This window comes from Phalacrocorax carbo, chromosome 6, assembly GCF_963921805.1.
Source record: "Phalacrocorax carbo chromosome 6, bPhaCar2.1, whole genome shotgun sequence".
Taxonomy (NCBI): domain Eukaryota; kingdom Metazoa; phylum Chordata; class Aves; order Suliformes; family Phalacrocoracidae; genus Phalacrocorax; species Phalacrocorax carbo.
This window is the reverse complement of record NC_087518.1, coordinates 10,005,650-10,026,664: the sequence shown is the minus strand read 5'-3', so window position 1 is coordinate 10,026,664 and position 21,015 is coordinate 10,005,650. Positions and strand designations below refer to the sequence as shown.

At 37.7% G+C, this 21,015-nt stretch overlaps 1 protein-coding gene across 11 annotated transcripts in view; it reads right to left on the bottom strand.

Annotated features, from left to right (window-relative positions):
- Positions 1-21,015, bottom strand: part of FHIT (fragile histidine triad diadenosine triphosphatase) — a 627,817-nt gene that overhangs the window by 499,458 nt on the left and 107,344 nt on the right. For 4 of the 11 annotated variants that reach the window (XM_064453589.1, XM_064453591.1, XM_064453594.1 and 1 more), the window contains one exon: positions 3,997-4,043. The exons of the other annotated variants lie outside the window; for them this stretch is intronic. The gene's annotated coding sequence lies outside the window, so the exon portion shown is untranslated. The remainder of the gene's footprint in view (positions 1-3,996; positions 4,044-21,015) is intronic. 11 annotated transcript variants of the gene reach the window in all.

Here is a 21,015-nt window from a genome sequence, read left to right as displayed (position 1 = left end):
TGAATCTCACATCTTTAGAAGTCAGAAAAAATACTATTTTTACTAATTCTATGAAATACCAATAAGAGCTGAATACTACTTTCTAAATTCTGACCACCTGCAGAACAGGCAAGGGAAACTGGCAGGGCTCTGAGGAAATCCAAGCTATGTTTGGAATTGTATCCTCAGGAAGGTTCAAAAGGAGCTTGACATCATCTTTGATACACATTCAAGGACGCACATACACAGTTTCAAAAGTAAAAAATAACTCTCACCGTAAGAAGTCTCACTAAAACAAATACAACCAAGTCAAGATGGCTCCAGATGCTCAGTTCTTCAGTGAAGGGATCAATAAAAAAGTTTAAATTACAGGATTCCATTAAAATTGACTCTACTGTATCCTACCACACGCACTACAGAAAAGAAACTCTACTAACCACAGCCACCTGTTTGCTTAAGAGTGAAACTACTTCTGGAATTGGCAGTTGTTATTGTCTCTACTAACAGATTCTACTGAGACTGGCCTTGGGTTACCATCATTCAATAATGTTCCTAATAAGAGCAATTGTTACCATAATTACTGTATTTTAGAAAGCATAAAGAAGTTGAATGGCTCTCAAGATCTTTAAAGATTTGTGGTGATTTTCACCATAAAGACGACAACATATTCGTTTACCAGATGTCAGAACATGCAATGGATCATTAACAAGAGGGTGTTTTCTTAATTCTTCCCAAATAAATACCAGCTGGTTTATTCTCAGCAAGCAGACATAGTCACAAGCATCTCTTATCTGATTCACTTAACTGATATCAAATATATCATGTATTAAAACCTCTGATGTTCATTTATAACTTCATCTCAAAAGCAGTACACTATTTATACTATCCTGCAAAGATCCAAAATGATACAATTACTATTTTCAGACTTCTAAAAATACTGAGTTTAGTGACATTTTTAAAATTTATTTAAATTGAAAAATTATATTACACAACTATTCCAGATGTACCCCAGAGGCATTCTGATTATTAGATAAGGAATACCACGTTTCTTATCTGTCAAGAGTACTTCAAAGATCAAGATATTTGAAGATAATAATTTCAATGGATTAATAACTTTAGGCCACTGCATTTGAACAATCACCTCCACACATTCGAAACAGAGAGTAAAACCAATATACTTGGCTATCTGGAGTCTGCTGTATATTTTAGGCAAGACAATATTGATGCTCCCTGACAATCAGCTGCTGCTCATCTTACAGAGAGGCACCTGACCCTTGCACATCTCCAATGGAAGTACAGAAGTAACCTTTATCAGCATTGCCTTGTCGTAGCTAGGGATCCATGCGCAAGTAGTACTTTTATCAACTTCCAGCCCATTTCCAAGGGAAGAGGAACAGGAGAAGGGTGGAGGGAAGCAAAAAAAACCAAAACCAACAACAAAACTACCACACTGGAGCGGGGGAAAGAAAATGACACCATTCTCAGCATTGAACTATCTGTTTTTACCTCCTTTGGCAAGCAAGCTGGCTCTAACAGACCCAGTCTCTAGTGTCTGCCTCTTTCTCACTGTAATTGGAAAGCTGGGATCAAGGAAGACACATCTATTTGTTCCTCTCCGTCACTAAAATGAAAATGTCTCCTGCGATTTCATCAGGTTTGAGTATCCCGCTGCTGGACAAGACCTCATTTCTTCTAGAGTAAACCATAGCTTGTGGGGGGAAAACTAGAAGAAAAAAAGATCTATAGAAAAGGAAAAGGGTACCACTTTAAATGTAGTTTCCCTTTTGCAAGTGACCTGTTTTAAAAAAGAGAATGTTCTCGGTCACAGTTAAGGAAGTACAAATTCCTCGAATAAAGCACAAAATTAAAAACCAACTTCTCCACATCACCAAAAAGCAACAGTTACTTCCAAGAAGAGTTGATAATGACAGACCATCCACAGCTTTATACAAGGGAAAAGGGATAAATAGCAATATATGTGATAGCTGCTAGTTATCAGAGTGAATAATTTAGAACTCATTTACTAGGGTACATGTCTGCCAATACATCAGTTGCTTGAGTTGCTCATTCCACAGCTAAACTACTGCACAAGAAGCAATTTCAAAACATTTTTTTACATAATGCTTAACAATTAATCAAAACGTATCCATTGCTTTTCAAATGAACTGTTTTTCCTTTCACATTACACATTTAATAATGGGTTTATTCTTAAACTGACTGATGATAATTCTTTGTCTTCATAAAAATACAAATGGAAGAGGGAGAAGTTCTCCTGAACCATGTTTATTTTACGCCACTCAGTGAATCAAAGGGCAAGCAAGTATCTCTGGATATTATCTAGTTCATATTTGTACCCTACAGCAGGGTAAATCCAGGTCATTTCTGTATTAACCATTTTACTCACCCAAGATGATCAAAGAACCTAAGAGCTGCAAGGTAGCCTGACAGAAGTTTTGTCTTAACCTATTCGTATTCATAATGGGAAGATTATTGAGTTTCTGATCCATCTGCATGCTTAGCTAGCCCTGCTGTATTTCTTAGATAACCTGAAACTTTTTAAATTTCAGTCTGTTCTGTTTCAGGGAGGGCAGGGGGTGGGGGAAGTATCTCCCCTCTTTACAATGGTCATTTATGTTTTTGAGGGTTTTTTGTTTGGTTGGTTTGGGTCTTTTTGCTCAGCTATCTCAATTCTTAGGAATTTGGAGCCTGAGAAGTACTCAAGAAATTACAAATAAAGTGACACTCCTCTAACTAGAACAGTTCTATATTAGCCAAGAAATATATTTACAGAGTGGGAACACAGCACACTTCCTTCCACACCCAATAGCTGAGACCACAGATGATTAATTGATGCTATACCCAAAGCTTTGATACTTCAATACATTGCACCAGCAGCCACATGCTCTCTCTCATGCTTTCTTGCACCATTTCCATTGTACTCCACCACAATTTACCAAAACAAATCCACAATCCTATCAAAGAGGGGCACCATAACAAGATCAATGAAACCCAAATGTAAGAACCTTCTTTGCTTCCCAGCTCAGAAGTATTGTGGTGGTTCCTTATAACAAATGAAGACAGGTTAATATTAAGAAATTACTTCTAGCTTTAAAACCAGGGGGGTTTACCACCCTGCAAAACTAACAGTTCAGTACTGAAAGGTCTTGTTTCACTACATAATTTCTTCAGGCAATTGCTATTAAGTTACAGCTCACTAGCATGACCAGTTGGGTTCCCATTATTGCCACATGGTGTGAATTGAAAGGACTGAAGGCTTCAATGTCTGCAGATACTCTGGCTTGACTAAACTTTAATTTTAGAATTCATACAGGCACATCAGCTGCACAATTCAGCCCCCCATTAAATAACATTAGCTTGGTGAAGAATTAGAAGATGCAGAAGGCCACAAGCAGGGAAGCAGAAGAGAGCAGGAGAAGGTTTGTATTTGAGTGTACCTCACAACAGATTTCAGCAGAAAGTCAATCTCTCTTCAGAGGTTAGGGTGTGCAGCTGGGTACTCTGTTTAGCAACGCCAAGCCTCTTGGCTTCGTAAAATCTGCTGTTGTGATCGGATTGAAACATTTTTGCAAGAGATACAGAGGAATAAACTCTATCACAGATTGTTAAATAACCCTCACCCAGCTCTGTCTACTGGGGGTTGGACTCTCCAGCCTAATCTCTTATTCAAAGAAAAAGCCTTATATACAGCCTGCATCCCGAGTACCTAAAGCTGTTTTGCATTACTGGATTTACTGGAATCCTTCTGTTTCTAACATGTTCTGATGCACAAAACTGTGCTCCCAGTTCAAACATGAGGCACGTAGATTTCCAAACACTGGTGAAATGGGCACTGAAACAGATTTGTACTGCATATCCCACCTATGACAACACATCAGTGATTTGATTTTGTTATTCATTTATTTGTTTATTGCTGTCAGGGCCATGTGAAGAAATCACTGATGGGTCTCACATCCCAGTGAACAGAGCAGTATGTTCATATGAGAAATACACACTTACATTAGGAGGCTGCAGGAGGCCTCTTCTACGTATTACTCAATCTTTCCCTGAAAGAAGAAAACACAACTTTGAGATCTTTAATAGAGATGGTCACAAAATTGTTCTATGGAGAAATACATCCATGAGTGCTTGTTGTGTGGGACGAGGTGTATTCTCCATGGGAATCTTACTGAACTCCTCACAACAGAATGGTTCAGTTTGGGGGGAATCAGTTTCTATTTGACTTTATTTTATGCATAGAGTTACAAAAGCATACATTGCTTTACAGTATGTACTTCTGCCACAAAACCATCAAAACAAAAAAATTCAGTAATCATTAACATTTAGAGCATCAATTATCAGCTACCTGTTAAAGTACCAGTTGCCAAAATGCCTATTTAGTAAATAGCGTCATATTGGAAAGCATTACCATCAATACCGTGTATTTTAGGATAACCACTAAACACAAATTTTGCTGTAAATCAAAAACTTGGCAAACCTAATGTTTCTTTGGTGAGAAGCTTCAATGTTAAGCATTTTCATTCAGATTTTAAGCCTCAGCCCAAAGATTATGAATTCTGAGTTTTAATTAGATCTGCTCTTCAGAATAAGTCACAACTCTTATCCTTACAGACAGCACATCTAGAGTTAATCAATCTTTGGAAAGGGTTACATGAAATGACATTAACTTCCCACTACTATACAGTAAACCAATGCATTGTCTGAAGAGAACTAAAAAGCAAAGCTATTTCTCTTATTTGTACACAGTTAGGAGCTCCTTGTTAAGACCTGTTTTAGCTACACAAGTATTTTAGCTCCAAAGGTAAGAAAAAAATCCATACCATATAGCTCAGTGCAAAGGATGATTAGAGTGATTTTGTAGTGTGCAAAGAAGGGACAACATGACCCTATGCATTTCACTCTCAACTACACTACTGTATTATAGGAGAATGGAGATTAAACATTCCTGTCATGCACAAGATGTATGCAGCTGCCTCTTATTATTGGTGAAGGTCATGAGTAAGGCCAAACCTATGACTGCATTCTAGCTAAGTAATTCAGCAGTCCCTTTTCCAAATGTGATTTGATAATGAGTCATTAGGAAATATGAACCTGGAGTAAGAAATATGCCAATGTTTAGGAGACAAGTATATGCAACAATCCACACTGTTACTGTAAATTAGTGACATGAGGATTTCTCTAAGCATAAGTACAAAGCCACCATGAACAGAATTAACCTACTGTGGCATTTTGTCAGCCTACAGAATGTTTAATAACACTGGAAAGTGCTCCAAATAGTAGTTCATTGATTCTACTAAATCCCTCTATCCAGGTGCACATTTTGTGGGACAGTCATTTCCTCATCAGTAACTTGTCTATTGTTTTGTTGCCATCAGTATGATTTACTGTCATCCAATAAAACCCTTTTGCTTTCATAAAAAAGTAATATAAGCATCTATAAAGAGGAAATATTTTGTTCCAGAAATGTAATTCCAGTGTTTGGGATCAACTGTTGTTGAATCAGAAGAATGGAGAAGTTCTTACTTCGTTTTGTATTCTTCCAAAACACCTTTCTCAAATGTAAACAGAAAGTTAACAGCCATGTGCAGAGCATTAGGCATTAGGAAAGGTTAACAATATGGGAAAGAAAGGCTTGAAGGAAGTACAAATTCTGGTTGGCAGAGACACAGTATTTTAAAACATAAGGACTCCTTAAAAGTATGCTTGACTGCTAATGACCACCCTAGGATGTTCACTTTAGTACTAGTACCTGGATTAGAACTGGCAGATGGCACAGCTGACACCCACAGTCTGGGTTTGGAGACCTAACCAAAAATGCCCTGAAAAGACCACTTGGGACTGCCCTAAACTTCAGCTCCTGGGAACACTGCCAGAGCAACAACTTCCTGAGATTGAGAAGGTAATAAAAGTACCTCCAAGGAAAAATATGAATAAACTAATTCATGGATAACTGATTTTTAATAACTAACTATTCTGGGAAACCAAGTCTGGAGAGAAGCAGCAATAACTAGTCATTCCAGTAGCAATCCTCAAAGGAAGGTCAAAACACCAGGACAGACTCCTTGAGGCTGAGAGGTTGCTTCAGGAACCCATCTCTAACGCTACCTTTGATAGCATCAACAGTTAGAGCAGTTGTTTGCTTGTTTCTGACTCCTGCTTTTATTTTTTGGTAATTTCAGCAGTTTAATGTATTAGTGGCTAAGGATCAAGCAAGAATGGATCCTCCTGACCTACATATTCTATGAACCCAGAACAGCCCATATGCCCTGCCCTGAAAAGTCTCCGTGGCCCAACACCAAGTCACACATAGCTTTCAGTATTCACCACTGCCAAGAACAAGGGAAGGAAGATAAATGCTGATTCTCTTTTTCTCAGCTAAAAGGGGACATCTAATAAAGCCATTCAAACAGAGGGGGATCATTTTACAGGGTGCCAGGTCTCTGGAGTGATTACTGTGCGCATTCTTTACTGTTTCAAGTGACAGCAAAGCCTACCTTTGTTCCAAAACTTACAGCCTTCAGCTGACAGAACACGGAAGGATAAAAAGCACTGCCACAAGCACTCACACCAACTTCACTAGAGCTATGAAACATCCACAGCTGCTTTCACTGGTGTTCAAGGAATGAATAGTTTGCCTTTTTTTTTTTTGCCTTTTTTTTTTTTTTCCTTTCTCAGCTAGCTGATTTAATACTGCTCTGTGAAAAGCCATTATAATTACAGAATCCGAGCTGTTAAATCTTAATAAAAAAAAAAAATCCTCCTCATCACATAAAAGGAAACACCAAAATATTTTGTCGTCTTTATTAGTCCCATTAAAAACCTTCTATTCTTTATCCTGCAAAAAAGCATCCCCATATTTTTCTAGCTAAGCAATTTGACAGCATAAAGGCAACTTTAGAGGCCAACTTAGATATGATACATATACACACACACACAGATATCTATATAGTGTGTATAAACACTGGTTTTCAAGCCAACACTTTGAAGAGACTGACAGAGACAAACATTAACAAAAAGCTTAACCATCTATTAATTAAGAAGCTTTATACTTGAACATATTTCAGCTGTGTTTTAGAACTATACTAATATTTCAGTTATTTGACCTTCCTTGACATCACACACATTCGTTCCTCAGCGTATGTCTCAGAATCATTATCTAAGACTAAAGCAGAGAGACACAGGAAAGATACTTAAAAATAACTGTCAAAGGTTACAGGCAGGATTTCAACTCATTATATTAAAACTCCATCGGTTCTCAGTTTCATTAATTTTTATTCTGTGGTGTGGCTTCAAGGCCCACCATTTTGATTGTTTGGAATAAAGAACACAGGATTTAAAACCCAGAGGTATAAGCAGAACTCAGGACAGCCTTTTAAACAAGGAACAGCAAGAAACTTGATGATTTTGGTGGTTTTTTCATTATAACCTAAAGTCATAAGTAAGTAATTATTAATTACCATGTCTCTTCAAGGGTGAAAAGGACTTAAGGAAGAAGTAGAGAAAAATGAAAGCAGAAACTACAAATCTGATATATCTTTCAGGAACTTTTAGATGGATTTGTTGAAAAGACAAGGAGACATTAATTCATCTGGGTGTATGGGTCTTTTTCCTAAATTTGTCATCTCAGGAAGTTACTAAGACCTCTTCTCTAGGAAGGGCTTAATATATATTTATAAGCTGTTACATAAGCATGTCCACATAATGGGACTAGTCATATTCCATCGTTTAAAAAAAAGATGCAGTAACAAGAAGGATTTGTTTGTCCAAAGTATCATAGATTTTACAAATTAATGTCTACATTTTCATCCTTAGACACATCCATAACGTTAAGATTTATACTCTTGCCAATGATTTATAGTAAGATCTATTCCATATCTGGGATATCTGAATTTGAATGTGGATGGATTTTCATTAATACTGATATTGGTGCATCCTATTTTATGAAGTCCCAGCAAGAATGAATACAGCTCCACAACACTGGGAAACATGTACAGAAGTATGAGACAGGAGCCACCGGGCTAAAAGCACACCTGAAACCCTGCCATCCTACCTGACGTAGATTTTTTTTTTTTTTAAACTTATTTATAAAGTGTTTCATACTGAATTCCAGTCTTTTGAACTTTTCATTGATTTAATACTACATCTTGCATCAAAAATCTCAACCCAAATACTGCCGGTACCTACAATACAACCTTCTCCCCACCCCAGTCAGACATTCTTAACTGTGAGTAGGGAGAAAATATAACTTATCAAACCCTTCTAAGACACTTATTCAGTCCATCACCTATATGCACAGCAAATGTGTCCGCTAAAGGTTTAGATTTAGTCACGGAGAACTTTCAGTGTTTCACCCCTGAGAAAAGGCTGGCAATTGTAGCTTGCTCTGAGAAAATCCAAATCCAAAGACTACTTACAGAGGCAGTTTTACTCTATGCTTTACTCATACTGTTAGTCACAGAGTTTGCTCTTTTATGAGGATATGCAAAGCTAGATTCTTCTAATGAAGCACTAGCAAGCAGACAACACTTGAAATTGCTTCTACTCTGTAAAGTCAAATGGGAGTATTTAACATTTTTCTGTAATTGCTAAACCAAAGGCTAATCATAGACACCTGTGACAGCTAATGGGTCTGTATTAGTTAAGCTAGTCAGACAGGATTTAACCTTCATTTCTGTTCAGGTGATGTCCACAGTCATTAAAGGAGAGAATTAGCGGCAGAGTATCCAAGCAATACAGTGCCATTCAGGGATGAGAGCTGCTTAATAGCACTAAAAAAAAAATCCTCTTCAGTTTCTTGTAAGTTCACTTTCCCCATATGTTATACCTGCAAGAAGCTTAGCAGCAGATAAGGGTTTGGGCATTTAAGACAACTGCCCAGCATGCTAACCAACACCTTGCTTCTGTGCTTCCATACTCCCACCTATTTGTCCGTACTGATTGTTTTCAGCCTTCCACTCAGAGGCCTTAATCTCTCTGGATCAGAAAATTTTTACCCTGTAGGTCTCTAAGGGAGCTCTCAAAGTGGGTCCTGGTTTACAGCTTAATTACTCAGTGCTACAGTAATTCAATTAGTAAGAATGTGGTTTGTCAAACCTAGGATATCTAACATGTCAAAAATTAAAACACATTGAGAAATTAAAATATTTCTCAAGTTCTACCATTGTGTGGAAGTGAGATGAGCTTAGAGAAAGTTGAAAACACAGATTAGTTGTTTGAAAATTAAAATTCTTTATTTTTTTTTAAATCCTTATGCACAAGCCTTAAAGTGGCAGCTGCTAATAAAAGCCATTTAAGAGCAGCTTCCACTAGAGCAGGCTTTAGGATGATACTGTATTTAACAGCTACTGCCAGTTTGGTGACATTAAAAAAAAAACCAAACTATTATACACAGTCAAGTGAGAAAAATCATAAAGAAATAAAGTAGCAAGTAATTTCTGTAATATCATAAGTTTCTAGCGAGTTGCTTGAGATTTTTTTTAAACAGTATCTCATGCAGTTGAACTCCAGCCTACTAGTAAATGGGACTCACTGGGGTAACAACTTGTGCTGACTCTACAGAAGGAGAAAAATGCCAAGAGGATATATAAATACACTGAATGTAATTTACATTCTGCTGAATTTAGTGTCTGCCAAGTCTAGCACACTGCTTGAAATGTTGTGTTTATCAGACATCTGGGTAAAATTTAGGAAAGCTGGGAGATACAGACATTTCAAAACCATTTGGAAGAACCTCATAATAGTTTATTGTCATGCTTCAAGATAAGTCTTTTTATAACACAATGACTATACGGTCACTATGAAACCATCCTACAAGTCTGATTCTTGAAGATAATACAAAAACTTTTGGAACTGAGTGTTTAGGGAATGTCAAAAGGATGGGAATATCAAAACACTTAAGTTTTGTAAGGCAGCCTGTGCCCAGAACCTTTACACCTAAGACTTAGAGAGCTCTGGAGGACAAAAGCAAAAAAATGTTTTCTGCCTTAACAGTTTTTCCAGTATTAACTTTTTTCCTCCCATCTTTTTTTAAAAATATTTCATGGGAAGATAAAGATCTCTTGAAAACTGTTAAAGACAAATTTGGGAGTTGTTGCAATATTCAACAGTGCGTTGTTTAACATACTCTGCTTGTGCTGAACAGTGCATAAATACTGACCAAGAACATAGCACATTTGCAAAAACTGTCACCACAAATTAGGACAGTGAACTGGTCTGATCCATGCCTTGATCACGGTACAGCTATTTTGTATTTTCACCTAAAATTCTTGCATTTTAGAAGTTTCCGTAAAGAAAAGCCAACAACACAAAGCTGCTCACTGAATTTGTAGTACTCCGTGGTGAGAATGATATAAATCTTGGCCTGTGAAAACAATCAGCTTCATTCTTGTTTTTTTAGAAAGGCAGGACTTAGCTTGCCCTTCCCAGATCACTATTTTCCTAATAGGCAGGATATCAAATGACAGCATTTACAAGGAGACTGTACTTGGGGAGGAACATTTTCTCCAAAAAGTAGACAGATAACTATATGAGACATACATACTTATACGCCCAGATTTGCTGCAAGCCCAACAGCCAGGGAGTATAGTAAACCAAGGAAAAATAAAAAACATGAAAGATTCATCACCTTGAGGCATATCCATGCCCCATTTCTCATCCTTCTCTGATTTGGGGGGCATGCCTTGCTTCTCATATGAAAGGCCTGGAGTTCCATTCACCCTCTTCAAAATAGTTTATCTATTCTCTCACCATCTTTATATACCTTTTTCAGAAAAAGTCAAAAAGCACCACCACCAAAAAAACACCCCCAAAACCCCCACGTAATACACCCCTGAGCATATGCACTCAATGCAGGAAACAGCTTCCAACCCATAGCTTTGTAGGCTGAACTTTGAACCTATAGCTAGCTCCCAGAAGTCCTGCTGAGTCTAGCTCAGTAAGATAAATAAGTACCTGCTATACCTCAGCTAGCAGAGAGAAATGTGGATTTTAAACAAGACTAATGCTCAGATTCCCCGCCAAATAAGGCAAAAACTTCAGTGAGTCACTTTCTCCTGCACTTAGGATGGTTTCCAGTAAGTCCAGAGCCATGTATTAAAAACACCTGAAAGTGCTGATGGCTTGCACACACTGGAAGAGAAACTGAGATTAGAACCAGCTAAAAAGAACCAGCTAAAAAGAACCAGGCTAAGCCCAACAAAACCTTTATGTTTCAACAGATACTTGTCCAAAGGTTACAACTGAAGTGTCCAGTTAATAACTTGAGCTGATAACCTCACAGACGTATAGCTTAAGTCAGCAAGTGGTCCCACATACACTAGTCTAACCCCTTTCCTGGAACTACCTAATGGATTTTGACTTTCATGGCTTTTTTTTCCCCCTGAATAAATCTTTCTTTGGCTAAGAGCATGTCTTGGCTACACCAGACACTTCAGACTGTATTTTGCTACACACTATGAAATGTCAAACATACTTCTGGCCTGTATGTAAAATCTAAGGCTGTACAGAAACCCCAAGGTCTCAGATACACTGCTCAGCCAGTTCCCTCCCAGGCTGCTGCTGCCCTGACGGTTTTCAGTTTCACTTGGGAATAAGCCATAAAAATGTTCAGGAAAGAAGCATCTAGAAACGACCATTATATTTTTTCATGCATATCTGGGGAGGTTTCTTCTCTGGTTAAGAGAATCATTTTCAAGCAAAGGTTAATTATGCACTAGCTTTCTAAGAGCCTATAAAGGATTTACAACAGGTTGTCAGCAGCATGTGGTAGCACTGATCACCTCCCTACACGCTTGCAAAAAACTTCAGATTGATAGCTGCCTTATGGAGAGTTAGTTCAACTGTTTTTCCCCTTCTTCCCCTTATAATGGGGGGGGGGGGCGGGAGTGAAACAAACAAACAAACAAACAAAGGCAGAAAACCTACTGTTCTGCAGTCTAAATTCCTGAACTACACCATACATAGCAATGAATTGCAGCTGTCCTAGAATCAGTGGCAAAGTTTCTGTTAACTTCAAAGCAGCCTAGATTTGTCTAAAATGAATGCAGAAAAAGTCTAAGGTTAGGTAGAAAATATGAACAAAGGGGAAATGCTTTTACCAGCAGCTCTCAGTAGCTGCCCTTCAGAACCGTTGTTACAACCTGTGTTCATCCACCCAAGGAGCCTGAGGCAGTGACCTGCTGGCAGCCATACACAGAATTTGCTTCAATCCTACTAGCAGCTTCATCCAACTCGACTAGGTGATACTAGTTATTGATAGGTGAATATGCAGCCTAGATACCACTTTCTTCTCAAGTTTGTGTATTTCCAGTATTTCAGAACAAATATTAGTAAAGGATATAAAAGGCCTGCTTCATTACTGGAAATAGACTAAAACTTTCCAAAGGAGAAATTATTCTTTTTTATAAATATTCACAGCAATAGAAGATGATGACAAAGAAGTGACTGAAAAACTGAATATGCCACAGGTATCTTCCAGGTACCATATCCACCACATATATATTTTTAAATATATACACACATGCATAATTATGTTACAAACCATAATGGCACTGCACAGGCAGTTAGGTACAAATCACAAAGAAAATCAAGGTTCAAAACTGCATCAATACAAGAATTGCTCTAGCAGAGCTCACAGTCAGCTGTAGGCAAAGGAGAAGTTCAGTACGGAGTAGACAGATTAATATCTGTATGTACATAAAAACCTGTAATATTAGTTAAGCATTTATGAGCTAAATAGCAGGTCCATGCTTTGAGTATGGACTAACAATAAAACAAATCCCATGCAACATAAATGTTACCAAAAAAGCAGCCAATGTAAAAATTCACGTTTTGTCTTCTTGCCAGGTGATAAAAATGATTCCCCACATGGAAACTGGATTCTTCAAAGCTACCATACTGAATCATTTAATTTGTCTAAGTACTTCTAATGCAGTTGCGCACTGCAATGAGCATTTGAATTTTAGATTAAGCAAATGAAGGGCAAGGTATTTCTTCATCCACATGGTTAGAAAGACTACTTAATAGCAGGATGCCACACAGCATATAGAGATGGACAGTAACCCAGTGCAATTTCATCTAGCCATCAGAAGGATGAATGTATCTTTTGCCAATACTGTTTTTACTTTAATATTTAAATTGCATCCCTTTTACATCCCTTCTAGATGTAACAGTGTCTCATAGCTAATGCATGGAATTAACCTGGTGTAGGATAGCTATAATTTCTACTTTGACTCACTGCCATTTAAACTTTCACCACCTTACCATCATTCTATCGTCTAAGAGGTTTTTTAAATAAATTTCTTTTGCTGATTAGTCAGTGCAGGCCTTCCAACTGTAAAGTCTAAAGTTTGAACACAGAGCTTTTAGAGAGAACTTAAGCAGTCTTAAAGTCTCCTTGTACTCTGTCTACCAATCGCTCTTACTAATCCCTTCTCTTGCCTCCCTCAGTTTTGCACAAACCCAGTAAAGGCAATCCAGATGATCTCAGGTTGGCAGCATCCAACTCTAAACTATTTACTGCATATTTACTACACAGAAGCAGCTCAGGCATGGCTGAAATAGTTCTACCTGTACCTTGTGTTCCATTTAAAAAATATAATAATAGAACAACATAAGTAAGATCTAGGGAAACTGTTTCTAAATAATACCGTAAAGCACTTATTAATAGTCTGAGTTCTTGTTACCCTTTGTTGCCAACAATTAAACCTAAAATAGCCCATTAATGTTACTAATTATAGATCATGCAGGCACTCATCACTGACCTGGAGACTTAATACGACTACAAAACAGTAGAGCTGCCTTCAGTACTTCATCTAATTAAGAGTGAATGCAGAGATCAGTTTAGTGAGAACTGAGTACTCCATCTCCTTCTGGAGAAAGAGAGATCACCCATTAGATTTAAGTGGTCAGAAATATTTTGTCAGCAAAAGGAAATAAATTGAAAGCATCGGTGAGATGAAAGGGTGGTATGCAGGGGAGAGATGTTTCTAATATGAGTTGAGTAGAATATATTTAAAGGTCCATTTGACATCTTTCCCCAACCCCATCCCCACTATCAATTGCTCTGTTTCATGTCATTTCAATGTATATTAGTCATTCTCATGTTGCCATAAGCACTATCTTATTAATTTTAAGCAAAGAACTCAGTCCTGGGTTTACTACCTACAGCCTGGCAGGTCTGTTGGCCCTTTGCGATCCTCGCACAGTAATGTACACTCATGTGTTCAGTAATGCCACGCCAATAGTTCGGCAGATGAGGAGCCACTGAGAGCATTCCACAAGCATCAGAAACATGCATGTAGTTTACTGGCACTACCAATACTAGATGGGAAAAGATTTTTAATAATCTACAACAGACCTGAAAAGCCCAAAACTTCTAATACAGGGTTTCAAGTCTGCTACCAGTAAGCTTCAGTCAGAGAAAACTGAAGTTATGTTTGCGAGCACTGTAAGACAAGCTGTCACTTTGTCAAATGATTTCTTACTAAATCTGAGTGCAAGCATAAAGCATTAACATAATTTATTAGAACAATTAGAATGCATCCTTGTTGTCTTCTAATTAGATTATTCCTTGTACTGGTAATTACATTGGACAAGAAAAGAATAATAGCTTCAGATTTCTAAAATCATCTGTAGAGTACGTGAGGAGAGAATGATCAATAATGCTAATCTACTGGAACACAAATTCCCAGAAAGATATATTTTATCATGAGTGATTCTTTAAATAAATGGCGTTATTTCTCAAAGACCATGTTACTCTCACTCACTTAAAAAAAGCACAAACATGAGGGAACAGACACTGAAATAATCATCAAAAACACTGAATGATAACTGTACTTTGAGGGCTTCTGGGTGAAGGGCACACTACCATCTTCTCCCACTTACCACAAACCCAGAAGTGACAGCTGTCATTATGTTATCTTTACACAAAGGCAAGATGAAGGGGGTGCAGAACACCCTTCATCCCCCATACTTCCAACATCAGAGATGTTCCACAACACCTGATTGTTTCTAATATCTAAAAAGAGTTAATAGCATATCTTTTAAATTATTTTCTCACTGGGAATGCCATCAACTGTAACAGAAAACTGTTCACCCGCACACTCCTTTCTTTGCCATTCCCAAACCCCTCTGAACTTTGTTAGCACTCTGCATTAACTATGTCAATCAAAGTTGCCCTGAACTTTAAGAATCATTAAATATTTTACAGCTAGGAGAAAAACAGCAAGAAGGAAAGCCATGAAGGAAAGAATGAAAGCCAGCAAAAATATGAGAACAAGCATGACTAAAAGGTCCAATAGCAGTGCACAAAAAGATACCACCAGATTTCTCCACGTTAATGAAAGTAACCATACAGTTGAAGGACACCTCATAGACCAAAAAGGCAGAGTAGTGTCACTTTTTATTATACCCCTGGTCCTTCCTTCTCCTACCAACATGAAACATGTACACAAATTGTAACATCAGTGTTCGTTGGCTAATTTAACATTACAAACTGCGAGGCCGGTTAAGCACACCATTGTCAGGACTGTACTTGAGAAACAGGTGACATGTGAAATATTACATCTGCTCCATTCCATCCTTCAAGCTGTGCCATTCCCTCCAAGAAAGTCAGATTAGGGGAGTACTCCAAATCTTTAATAGTTTTCCACTATAAAGATCCTACTTTTTTTCTGCAATTCTGCAAAATCCTCAAGGAGGTTTTTGTTGCTTACAGTCTCACTGTCACATTTCACCCACTTCACTATGAGCTTTGGGTGAGAGGAAGGGAGAGGCAAAATAGTTTGTAGCACTTCTGCCTCAAAGAAGTCTCTGGACATTACTGAAATCTATAGCCTTCAAAAAGCCATCAGCCCAGTAAATACCGTAACAGCCAATGAGGAATCACTCATGAGAAGAACCTAGGGCATCTAATGAGGGCACAGTAATCTCATAAAATTCAGATCATGTAAAATAAGGAATGGGAAATAACATCGGACCAGAGAAAAGCAAACTAGCAGCCAAAAAGCTAATGAAGCAAACTAGAGGAATAGCAGAATTAAAGCTGGAATTTAGACCAGGAGGAAAAAGCTTAATTACCTTAGGTAAGTCACGTAAGTTTAAAAGTAAAAATAAAACAAAGGAAGAGACTGAAGAAAGAAGTGAAGAGATAAAAGTCATTACTAAGCATTTTAGTGAACTTCAGCTGGGGTTGATTTCATTGCACCTCTGTATAGGACTCCAGAATTTATGGTAGTGGATAGAACGATAAAACAGGAAGTTCTGCAACCCCTCTTCAAAGTTCTACTTCATCTAAACTGAAGATAAAAGCCTGCAGACCATCTGAATACTAAACAGTATTTTGTTAGTTCGTTGTTTTCTGGTTTTGGTTTTTTGGTGGGGTTTTTTTTGGGGGGTGGGGGGTGGGGTTTTTCTGGTTTGGGTTTTTTGGTTTTTTGTTGTTTTTTTTTTTAATAGTTCATTTTAGGAAGATATTTTTTCCAGAAGATTAAAGACTTCCTTTTTATTGCCTTTAAGTAATATTTTGTGCCTTGATTAATGGGAATTAAATCTACACTGATTGGCAATATCTAGATAGACACCTTCCCCAGCAAAATCTGGGGTCAATATACTTCATTCTCATTCTTTGTTCTTATATATCTGTTCTAGGATCTCCTACAAGTCTCAGACCTGTCACCACAGAGTTGTACTTTCCCAGTTAAGATAATCAAGTGGTCCAAAGACAAGAGCTCTTTTAGCAACTTGAAGCATATTTAGCCATTCTCTAATCTAAGACAAAAACTTTATGGAAATACATCATTCATACCATACACTCCCTGCTTGGCCCTCCTTTTGGGGAGATCATATCTTGAGCTAAACTCAAATAGAATTTTTCTTTTCTGATAAACCCAGAAACTCAAAAACCAAATAATTTCCACATGACAACCTCTACAGAAATCACACTCATTTTTTCCCCAGAAAAGTATCTGGAGAACTGCTTGAAATAAGAAAACAGCACTCAGATGAAACAGCCTTCATCATGCCCTGCTAAAACTGATGTCTGGGCCAAAGCTTTAATCTTCTATGGTTTCCCAACAGTATGCAAGGCTTAATCCATAGAGCTTAAAAGATGGACATACAATCTATCTGGGATAAGCCTGAATTCGTCTGACAGCTTCACCTGGCACCCAGCTGTTCATTTATGCCTTTCAGACTTAGAAACGAGAAATAACGTATGCAATTAATAAATGCAGCACAAAACCCTCAAGCTTCCCTTTCTCACAGCACAAGGCTCTCAGGTTTGAATAATGGACCCTCTAGTGAGAAAGAAGCTCAACATATAACATATAGGCCTACATGGACATATACTTTTACATGCATTTCTTTCCCCACTGTGGGTTTAACCACTAGAACCGCACAACTTGTAGGCCCAGCATTTAAGATGCTCCATTCCCCCCAGGGCCACAGGGCATACAGGACCTGATTACTAATCATAAAAGTAGAAAGGCAAGATCAGCCTCAAAAGCTGAAAATATTGTTATTTTTGCGGCAGAGTAACTAAGGAAAGCTCAGATCAAAAAGTGGTCCCTAAAGCAGTGTGTTACCTTAAAAGTAAAATTATCATTTTATATTATCAAAAATAAATGCCCTCAGCAGCCTTTATTATAATTTCAGCAAAGAAGATCTGGAGAAAAATATGCAGTAGTTTTTTCAGTGCTCACTCTGGAACAACTGCAGCTGTTAAATTCAAGTAGAAAATTCAGCCTTTCGCATTCTTTACTTTCAAGGATACCTCAGACAAGCAAAGACCCGACTTATCTATTGATAGCTCAGCCAGCTTCCCTAAATGGGCTGCAAATAATTTTCTGAAAGCTTTGTAAAAGTCTAGGTGTCTTTCAATGCAGTAAAAAGACAACAATCTTGAATTTCTTTTCCATCAGACATTTCCACATCAGTGAAACTGTGCAGCAGTAGGCAAATAGGAGATGATACAGTACAGGTGAATGCACATATCTTCAGTAAAGAAGATATTGAGAATAAGTTTTTCTAAGATTCGTCCCAAATCTAAAGTCCTTTTATCTTCTTGGGAGTTTAGAGTTTGTTTGGGGTGTTTCAGTATTTTTTGAGGGGGCTAGGGGAACAGGGCTGGAAAGGAGAAAGGGGAGTTATATGACTTCCAGAATGCAACAAACAAAATAAAATTAAAAAAAAAACCCCACACCAAAAACACACAACAACCACCAGCTAATTGCATCCTATGCACTTAACAGAGACATGGAATTAAAGACATATAAGCTGCAAAGAGTTACTTACCGTTTAGAAAACAGACCTAAATATAATCTTAACAGACTCTTCCCAGCCTACTAACAGGAAGGCACCCCACGGTGAGCCAAAACGGTTAGCTGCTGATGAAGAGTTCACATTTTATGAATCCAACGGATTTGTAACGGAAGCAAACAACATTATTAGACCCAGGAATTTACATCTGCAAAAAAGGGATTTACAGTGGTTCACTCAAACTGTAGGGGAGATCTTAGCCTCATACCAGTCAACTGGCAGTACAAGAACAAAACCTCAAAGAACATGAATGAACTGAAGGTACAGAATTACAGAAATGAGACCAAAAAGACACAAATATATTCAAAGGAAAGAAATACATGAAGTCAAACAAAAAACTAACTTAATAGTGCACGTACAAACACAGCATTGCTGCTAGAGGCAAGTAGCACCACGATTCTTTCGAGGCCATGTGTTGTTCTTGTCTCTACCACCTAACCAAAAAGTACAGGAATTTGCAGTTTGAGTACAAGTTGCAGTAAAATGAAATTCACTTGACAGTTTTAAAAAAAACATCCAAGGAATTTGGAGATTCTTGCCACATCACCTAATTCCCACTGTTTCTGCGCTAAGCTTTCCACTGAAAACTCGCCCATAGGAATCTCGACGAAGCAGCTGGCATCAGCAGTCAGCATGAAGTCTGAGAAAACAGGCAGTAGCACTGAATCTTTTAAAACATTCTTCTACCACCTTCCACAATTACCTTAAATATAAATGACAGTCTCCCCAGTGACTGCTCCAAGGCTTGCCTTTTCTTCCTTTTTTCTTTTCTGTTTTTTTTTTTTTTTTTAAATTCCTTTATTTAATGCCAAAAAAATAAAGACAGTTTTGCCACAAACGGGGGGGAACCACCAAAACCTTCATGCTTTTCTGCAAGAGCATCCCTGGAGAGGTTTGCTTCCTGAACTGCCCCTTTCACAGAATAAAGTTCAAATTCTACAACAGATAACTGTCTGAAATTGCTTAGAAATAAATGAACTGTTAAAAAAATAGGAACTATTTTGTTTAGTTTACACTTCACATACAATTCCTTTCCAGACCTTATTCAGCAAGCATAACTTTATCATCTAGTCAACTAGACTGAGATTCATGTTGCCCGAGTTCAGTATTTTGTTCTGTCACAGACTTTAGGACTAGTTTTTCACATATCACTTGATCTTTCTGTGGCTCTAATGAGGGCCAGTTCATTGATGTCTGTGGAGCATTCAGATGTCAAGAGTAGGAAAGAAAGAAAGAAAGAAAAAAGGTAAACCCAGGAATGTCCCCAGTTCACAAATACCTGGGGACATTCCAGCAGCTTGCAAACACAGAACATTATTGCAGTCCAAAGAAGCAATCACTATTCTTCAGAATGCTGTAACACACAAAGTACAAATTTACATTGATGCCTGCAACCCTAGAGGTTTTTAAAAATAAGGCTTGAATGCATACTTGAGAACTTACAGGGCTTTGGACATGAAAAAGCTGAAAATAACCTCCTCCTTCCACAAATACCAATGCAAGCAATACCAGTCTAAGAAATATGTATCTGTATTATTATTTGCAATAGCAAAGACAAGCACAAACCCATACAAACATTCAAATACATTTTCAAATACTGAAGTGGCAACAGTCTTATTCCAATGCTTCAAAAGCTGAATTTTAGTATTTCACTACAGTAATCTAAAATAAGTTTTATAGAAGAAAAAGAAAGTCATCCCTCGGCTGCATAGGTTATCCACACAAGACTTGCTGGTATTTGTTGTGTAGGTCAGGGACAAAACAGAAGCATAAATTTAAAATGAATCTAACTTCTACATGCATTTTAAGCTGGTTATTGCTAAGAATCAATGTCTTATAAGATTTCTGTATTTGTAAATGTACATTAAATGAACAAGTATCAACACTGAAAAATAATATCATATTATGGACGTTATAACAGGCAGGTTTTTTAAAAAAAAACCTATCCATTGCAAATACAAGGTGTTAAGGACTCATGTGAAGGCCAATATATATTTTTTTTTAATCATGACAGCAACAATAGTTGGAGTTCACATGCAGCAAAAAGGACCAGAGAGCAAAAAGTGGTATTATTACCTATGAGCAAGAAAATATTTGCACACAGAAAAGGCATCTACTCAGCTACTTGAACTACATTAGCACCACTTATTTGTGTCACTTACTTTGGAAACAGATTCAGAAATGTCCAGGGGTAAGATACCATTGAACAGGCACTTTGAGTATCTGGAGCACAAGTTAATATGTAGTTGTATTTTGCTATGTGAAAACATGTCGACAAAGAGAAGAGCAGGTCCATTTACCTCACTGTACAAGATAAGCTCGAGAACCAATTTTCCTTTTATTAAAGTATCTCACACAGAGACAAACTTGCCACACAAAAACTAAAAAAAGATACTAAAAAAAGAGGATATTTTCCAAATCTATCTTAAGAGTCAAGGCAATGGGTCTGATCTTGACAGTCTTTATAAATATAAGTGATGTACGTGGACAGCCACCAAAACGACCCTCTGCATAGACCACAGTTTCCTGGCTTGTTTCGCAACACATGGAAGGGGTTGCAACTCCTCACACCCTTTCCTTCCACATCAGCTAAAGCCACCACTCTTCCTCACAACAGGCTGCAGCAGTGGCATCACCCTTCCAAGCTACGGTATCTTCATCCAGTTATTTCCACACCACACAACCCCCAGCAGTCCCGCTCCA